The sequence below is a fragment of the Balaenoptera acutorostrata genome, chromosome 5 (genome assembly GCF_949987535.1).
Source record: "Balaenoptera acutorostrata chromosome 5, mBalAcu1.1, whole genome shotgun sequence".
Classification (NCBI taxonomy): domain Eukaryota; kingdom Metazoa; phylum Chordata; class Mammalia; order Artiodactyla; family Balaenopteridae; genus Balaenoptera; species Balaenoptera acutorostrata.
In genome coordinates, this window is record NC_080068.1 from 135311873 (window position 1) to 135320781 (window position 8909).

The 8909-nt window shown below is 37.8% G+C and overlaps 2 pseudogenes; both read right to left on the minus strand.

The window, feature by feature from the left end:
- Positions 1 to 301: 301 nt before the first annotated feature.
- Positions 302 to 1288, minus strand: LOC103005226 (ribose-phosphate pyrophosphokinase 2-like; annotated as a pseudogene).
- A 6448-nt stretch (positions 1289 to 7736) lies between these two features.
- Positions 7737 to 8524, minus strand: LOC103011208 (putative tyrosine carboxypeptidase MATCAP2; annotated as a pseudogene).
- Between the last annotated feature and the right edge of the window lie 385 nt (positions 8525 to 8909).

Below are 8909 nucleotides of genomic sequence, written 5' to 3' on the forward strand. Positions count from 1 at the left end.
GGCCTCAAAGAACTGACAGAACAAAGGAAAAAAAGGTCACATATCAGAACAAATCAAGGTAACAAAAACATTTCTCATTTAAGAGTGTTCACTTAAAGATCAAATAACCACTGCCCTCCCCACCAAACTGAAAATAAATGGTCGAGAGTTTTAAGAGGGCGAAAACAGTGGACCTCAGAGTATACAAAGGTCTGATGCTTTTGCAACAATATAACTGCTTAGTCCTAAAGCTAGAAAATCAGACAAATGCACGCAAGTCAGAAGCCAGAGCAGTCTTGCTTCCACACCTCACATCCTGGATTTACAGTGGGACGTGGCTGAACAGGTAAGATGCAGATTCACCGCTGTGGGTCCTTTGAATCGCCTCTGCCAAGATCATCGAAATGTCAGTAACCTGAATCTTGGAGCAGTGTTTCATTTTGTCCTCTGGGGACAGTGTTTATCACAACAACAGCGTCAAAGGCGGCATTATTTATTCTGGAAATAGCTGGCCCAGAGAAGATCCCATGGGTAAGGATAGCATAAACTTTGGTGGCTCCGGCCGAGAATAGCTTGTCCACAGCATGGCAGATGGTGCCACCTGTGTCGGCCACGTCATCCACAAGGATGGCCACGTGGTCCTTCGCATCGCCCACCAGCACCATCCGGTCCACTTCCTTTGCCTTCTTCCTCTCCTTGTGAATCAAGGCAAATTCCACATTCAACCTGTCTGCGATTGACGTGACCCTTTTGGCGCCCCCGGCGTCAGGTGAAACAGTGATGCAGTTTCTCCACTCGGTGATGTTCTCCCGAATCCAATGCAGGGCCGCGGGCTCCACGTACAAGTTATCCACAGGGATATCAAAGAACCCCTGGATCGGAGAGGCATGCAGGTCCAGGGTGATGATGTGATCCGCCCCAGCGACCGAGAGCATCTTGGCCACAAGTTTCGCCGAAATCGGAGCACGACTCTTGTCCTTTTTGTCTTGGCGGGCGTACGGGAAGCACGGGATCACGGCGGTCACCGTGGAGGATGACGCGACCTTGCAGGCGTTGATCATGATGAGGAGTTCCATCAGGTTGCCGTTGACTTCTCCGCAGCCACTCTGGATGATGTACACATCTTCCCCCTCACACTTTCGCCAATCTCGACGCTGGTCTCCTGGTTGCTGAACTTCTTAGTGACCACCTTGCCCGGCTCCAGGCCCAGCCGGTCAGCCACGCGCTGGGACAGGTCCTGGTGCGAGCTGCCGCTGCAGAGCACGATGTTGGGCATGGTCAGGCGCGGGGCGCCAAGCAGCGCGGGGCGGCGGAGGCGGCGGTGACACGGGGGCCTGTGGCGAGAGCTGGAAAGAGCGACTGGGGACACTGGGAGGAGCGGAGCTCTGTCTTTGTATTTGTAAGCTATATAATGCAAGGTGTTTGTTTTATAAATCCAACGTACAATAAAGGCTTTAACTTCTTATGCATTTATTCGTATTCCTTTACCAAACTATTCATTAATAAAAATATAACAACTATTATGGATTTGGCAGAAAGAATCTTTTGGCTCATACATCAGGACAGTCATGGGAGATAATGAAATTATATCCTTATCAATTGTAACAAAATATCTAAATAACTGTATAAAAAACAAATCTTGATTATACATGGATGGATAGTAAGTATACATTTTAAAAATTTAACTTAATTTAAGAATTTAAATGTAAGAAGATTTAAAATCTAAATTCTATTCTATCAGTGCTAAATTGGATTATTAAAAAATATTCCAAATAACATAAACATTTAGGTAAATAAATCATAATTAAACAAATAGAAAGTTTAAATCCTACTGACGGATTGATTCTGAAGTTATTCTGTCATGGTATATAGCTCTACAATTTAAAAACTAGGACTTTGTCATACTATAATAATTAACTATATTATTTTTTCTATACTGAATATACAGTTTGAAATTTCAGGGGTAACTTGATCTTTTTTGGGTGGAGTGACTTTCCCCACATCTCTCTCCTAAGCTTTCAACTATATAACCATCCATGCAACTGCTTATCTAATAATTTCAATGATCTCTCTCTCTCTTTCTCTGTCACAAACACACACACACACACACACACACACAAACAAACAAATAGCACTCCTACCCTTCCATCGTTCATGCATTTACCGTGAGTCAGGAAAATTTTCTCACAGGTTGGAGCATAGCCCTAAAGATACTTGGTTGGTTCAGGAAGAATTATTTCCATTTAAAATGAGTAATAATAGAAGTGGACCTATCATATCAGGTATAAAAAATTCTGTAGGGATAATATATGACCAATAAGACAGCACAAAGAAGACTATACACACAAAATTTTTCTCATACATTACATTAAATGCATGTACAGAGATTTCTTTTAAAAATTATATAAGTCAATAAAATACATAATATACTTTAAAGTTCTTAGGAAAAAAATTTAGAATTCTAAAAGTATAGAATATAAGCTAGAAAAGTTCATAAAAGAAGAGGAAGAGGCTATAAAAGTATTGCAGAAATAAAGATTTCTTTTAAGGCTTCAAAAAAGAGAATGATTTTGCTCAATACAGTTAATGAAAATAAACATGAGCTCAAGTGTAAGTGAGCAAAATAGAGGGGAATAAGCAAAAAGTTAGGTTGTTTACAGAGACATTTCTTAGATGTGCATGATAGTCAGGTATACTCCCTATATCTGTATTCGCAATATATCCATAATTGGTATCTTTGAGGAAGAGAGACAAATAAGGTGTTTACAGAAATACTAAAAAATATGACAAAATATTCCAAAAATATATGAAGACTTCAGAATATAACATACATATATATATAAAACTAAATCACTTTGCTGTACACCTGAAACTAGCACAATGCTGTAAATCAACTATACTTCAATTAAAAATGTATATAACACAATGTAGCATATACTATTCCAAATAAGAAATGCTGGATACCAATAAAAACTGTGCCATGTTTGTAAGATGAAGAATAAATCCTTTGAAAGTACAGGGAGTAAAAGTTATCTCCTAACTTAAAAAAAAAAAAAAAAAGTTGTCTGAATTCAGATATTAAAATTGGGAATTCAGAGCTAGAAGAAAATGAACGATGACTATAAGGTCTTTGGGGAAAGAAAGAGTGACCAAAGAATTTTAAACTGAGTGAAACCATATTTAAATATAATAACAAAAGGAAAATATTTTCAAACATGATGAAACTTTTAGAGAATCTTCTCATTTTAAGAAAAACTGCACAAATAGTTTTAGTCAACTGAGAAACAAGAATGTATGCAGTGACATCAGCAAGATGGTGGTATAGGAATTTCTAGCACTGCCCCCTCCCCAAAACATCAATTTGAACTATCCATGCAAAAAAATACTTTCACAAAGAGCTAGGGATTCCAGGTGAGGATTTATAGCACCCAGATAAAGCACAGAAATAGGCATCGAAGAGTATAAAAGAGATAGATCCACATTATCCCCATCATTCAGCCCACGCTTAAACTCAGGGAGACCAGCACTGAAAGACGCACCATGGGAAAAGAAGAGTGAAATGAGCAGCTGAATTCACTGCAGACCCGAATGTTGGCCAGCTCTAGCACAAGGCCAACTCCTACAGCTTTAGTTGGGAAGCTCCCATTAGACTCCTGTAACTCATGCCTCCTGGCCCATCCCTGCACAAGCTGGCTCCCCTGGTCCCAGGCAGCTCCCGTGGCCCAAGGCTCCAAACCAGACCCTGTAAATCTGGCCTCCTGGCAGGCATCTGCCAAACCAGTTTCCTGGCTGGAACAGCACCAAGGTGGCCCCCACTACCTATTCTCTAGCTAGTTCCTGCAGACCAGATATGGAAATCAAGCAACACACTCCTTAACAACCAAGGGGTAAAAGAAGAAATCAAAAGGGAAATCAAAAAACATCTTGAAACAAATGAGAATGGAAACACAACATACAAGAATTATGGGATGTAGCAAAAGCAGTTCTAAGAGGTAAGTTATAGTGATAAATGCCTAACAAGAAAAAAGAAAGATCACAAATAAACAACTTAGCATTACAACTCAAGGAACTAGAAAAAAAAGAACAAATTAAGCCCAAAATTAGCAAAAGGACGGAAATAACAAAGATTAGAGCACAAATAAATAGCAGAAAAACAATAGAAAAGATCAATGAAACTAAAAGCTGTTTTTTTAAAAAAAGGTAAACAAAATAGATAAACTTTTGGCTAGATTAAGAAAAAAGAAGACTCAAATAAAATCAGAAATGAAAGTGGAGAAATTACAACTGGCATCACCAAAATACGAAGCATCATGAGACAACCATGAAAATTATACCCCAGCAAATTGAATAACCTAGAAGAAGTGGATAGATTTCTAGAAACATACAACCTACCAAAACTGAATCATGAAGAAATGAAGAAATAGAAAAACTGAACGGACCAGAAGCAAGTGAGGAGATTGCATCAGTTTCCTTACTGATTCAATCCCAACACAGAAAAGTTCAAGACCAGATGGCTTCACTGGTGAATTCTATCAAACATTTAAAGCCGAATTAAGGCTAATCCTTCTCAAACTCTTCTAAAAAATTGAAGAGGAGGGAGTACTCCCAAACTCATTTTATGAGGCCAGCGTTATTACTCAAATACCAAAGCAAGATAAGGACACTACAAGAAAAGAAAACTACAGCCCAATATCCCTGATGAATATAGATGCAAAACTTTCCAATAATATACTAGCAAATTGAATTCAACAGTACATTAAAAGGATCACACACCATGATCAAGTGGGGTTCATCCCTTGGATGCAAGCATGGTTCAACACATGCAAATCAATAAATTTGATAACCACATTGATAGAATGAAAAATAAAAATCTCAATAGTTGCAGAAAGAAGCTTTTGACAACATTTAACATCCCTTCAAGATAAAAACTCTCGATAAATGGGTTATAGAAGGAAACTACCTCAACATAATTAATGCCATATATGACAAATCCACAGTTGACATCATACTCAATGGTGAAAGTTTGAAAGATTTCCTGCTAAGATCAAGAACAAGGCAAGGGGGCTTGCTCTCACCAATTTTATTCAATATAGTACTAGAAGCCATAGGCAGAACAAATAAGCAAGAAAAAGAAATAAAAGGCATCCAAATTGGAACGGAAGAAGTAAAATTTTCTCTGCAGATGATATGATCTTATATATAGAAAATGCTAAAGACTCCACCAAAAAATTGTTAGCGCCAATTAATGAATTCAGTAAAGTTGAAGGATACAAAATCCATATGCAAAAATCAGTTGTATTTCTATGTATTAACAATGAACTATCTGAAAAAGAAACAAAGAGAAACAATTCCATTTACAATTGTATCGAAAGTAATAAAATATTTAGGAATAAATTTAAACAAGGATGTAAAAGATCTTTACACTGAAAATTACATGACATTGATGAAAGAAACTGAAGAAGACACACAATAAATGGAAAGATATGCTGTGTTCATGGATCAGAAGAATTAAAATACAAGAGGATACCAGGAAAATAATCACAAATAGAAGAAACATAATAATTTGAAAAAGATGATAGTATAGATACAGACCTGGTGACATGATCAAGAACAAACATTATGGAACATTTAAAACAATCTACAAGTTGAATACAGTAGAACAAAATGAAAGAGACATGGGTCTTAATGAATTGAGAGACCCCATACTAACCCTGGGCACACTACCTGAATATGATACATAAACCTGTCAGATCCACTATTATTTTGCTCTATTACAGCTCCCTTGACAATACAAAATTGAAGATTATAAACAGCTATATGATTAATCAAAAATAAAACCTCCTTGATATTGAACTAACACAATAAAAGTTAACTGCCATTTTCCTTAACAATATTAGATAGATTGGTAAGCTAATATTGTAACATTATAACATAAGTATCACATGATGTTACCCAGTATTCATATTCTTGTTAAAAGCAGGAATAAGAGAAGAGTGTTTATTATTACCAAGTCAAAATAGGCAAAATATTTGAGATGACGTCTAACGTAAAAAATATAAAAAAGGCTAATTACATCAAATTTTTCAACATTACTAGTCATCAGGTAAATGCAATTTGTAACCATAATAAAGTACCATGACATATCCATCAGAATGGCTGATATTAAAAAGACTGAGAATACCAGTTGTTAGCATCAATATGGAGCTATGGGAAAACTCATCCACTGGTGGTGGGAATGCAAAATTGTACAGTTCTGGAGAACTGCTTGATAGTTTATTAGAAAGTTAAACAGGCATGTAAATACAACCCAGACTTTTTCTATCAACAGGTGAAAGCTTATATAAATTATGTTATATTCGTACAATGGAATACTAATTAGCAAAAAAAAAAAAAATTATAGATACACACAACAACATGGATAGATGAATCTCCATAGCATGATGCTGAGTGTGAGTGGTCAGAAACAAATTAGGGAAAACTGTATAATATTATTATTTTTTTAAATAGCTGACATTTTTATTAGTGCTAGCACAATCTCAGCATATTTCAATAAAAAGGGAATGTAATACACACTACCATATATAAAATAGATAACTAATAAGGACTTACCGCATAGCACAGGGACCTCTACTCATTACTCCGTAATGACCTATATGGGAAAAGAATCTAAAAAAGAGTGTGTATATGTATAACTGATTCACCTTGCTGTACTCCTGAAACGAGCACATCATTGTAAATCAACTACACTCCAATTAAAGAAAGGGGGGGGGGGTACCTTCAAAAAACAGAAGCAGTAGAAAACGTTTCTTCTAACAAAGGAAAATAAATAGCAAGATTAAAATTATTTTAATCTTAAAATAAGCTTTACATAATGGCTTTAAAAGACTGGTCAGATTCCATGTAATTTATAACAAACAATAAAAAATTTGCTGGCCGCAAGTCCAAAGAACTTGCACTGCAGCAAAATGCTGAAATAGGGCATTCGCCACAGTCAAATGGAATCATGCAGCTTTACCTAGCCTACAGACAGATTTTCAATCACTGGCAAAGCCATGTTGAACCTAATGCATTATAAGAACCTGTACCAAGTTAATTTAACCAAATGTAGTCTGCTTTTATGATCTCAACTCTGTGCCCTGAAGGTAAACATCAGCCAATTTCTCCTCAAATAAAGTGGATTTTGAAGTTTATTAAGACCTTAACACACAAAACTATGTGCTAAGTATCTAAATTGAGCAGTTTGGAAGGTGTTGCTTATACCATCCACATCATGATTTGCTAACCTTGAAGATAATTTTTAAAATTCCATTATTTTCTTCTTTAAATGAGTACTTAAGTATTTGATGATTATTAACAATTTCAGTAAAGCATTAAAAAGTTCTTTGGCAAGTATCAAGCCTAGTCCCCAAAATGCCTTTAGGGGGCTAAGCAAGCTGAGAATGTAATATAACAGGGAGAACCAGAGATACTGCATGCTCCATCTAAGGCATTCAAAATCAAAAAGAAAACACAAACACTTGTCTGTGGGCTGACGAATGGGCCATAAGTTTGTAACTCCCAAATGAAAGCTTGGAACCAGAATCTGAAGCTTTTTCCTAATATAGTTGCTTCCTGACACAACGTCTATATAATAGATTCTTTGTAGATTTTGATTAGTGCAAAGTAGTTTACGTATGAGCCGTGACACTCACCTGGAGATTTCTTGTCACATATTTACATGTTCTGGATGGGAGTTAACTATAAATAATTGGAATATTTTAAAACAACTCTTTTTGGCTTTCTATAAGATGGCAAATAATTGTTTTCATTACATAAAATGAAATACCACTACTGAAGTAGCATTTTACCTGCATAAGAAACAGGTCAGTTGCTCTGTTGTGCTTGGCTAACACACTTAGCAGAGAAGGATTAGCATGTTCAAACTGAGGATTGTAGGTGGAGTCAGACTTAAGAGTCTCACTTTTTCTTTCTCCAAGTTGGTGGGCTTTATAGCAGTCAGCATGCAAAATTTCCTTCCAGAAAATTCATCTCCTTTTTCAAAACTTCTAGACAGCTGAGGCTGCGGCTTTGGCTTTGGAAGAGTAGAGAAATGGCATCGCTTGACCTTTCTTTCATTTTTTGGGTGTAGGTGGCAGTACTATGCTGTTTCCTGTAACAGAGATACCATGTGTGAACTTTACAGGACTTGACACTGAACTAGTGACAAAAACAGCAGGCTGCCTTTCTAGGCAGTACCAAGTACCACTGCGCATCACAGGCACAGCTACGTGAAGAGCTATGCGATTTGCTGGGTGTTCTACATCTTTTGGAGTAGGTGGAGGAAGACTATTTTTGTGAATGATGCTTTCTCCTCTTTGCTCTGTAGTAGGACATTGTAACTACTGGTTCCAGTTGTGAAAATGTCCTGTAGTATTCCAGGAGATAAATGTGCCACGCTTCTTTTGCTGTCAATGATCAAGGACTCTTCTGCATTTAGAATAGACTTCTTAGCCAGTTCTTGCTCAGGCCAGTGAAGCTTTTCCGTCACGCGAATGGACTCCAGCATCGTCCCAATGAGGCCCCGGGCGGCGGGCGCTGGGGGAGAGGGCCAGACAGGAACCGCGAGGGCGGCCTCTAGCCTGCGGCCGTGCCTCAGACGCGGGGTCGCGGAGGAAGGTTGCTCTCAGCGACCGGGTGCAGGATAAGGCGGGTAAGGACAGACGAAGACTTGCTGACAGAGAGCTGCGAGCAGCGTTCCCTCCAGCCCGCAGGTGCTGGAAGGTACTCTGTATAATGTTATTTATATGACACTTTGGAAGAGTCAAATAAAATTTTTAATGACAACACAGATTAGTGGTTGTTCAACGCCCTGTTAAGGTGACTAGGAAGGGACACCAGGGAACACTGGGGATAATCTAACTTGATTTTTATGTTGGTTACATGACTGTATC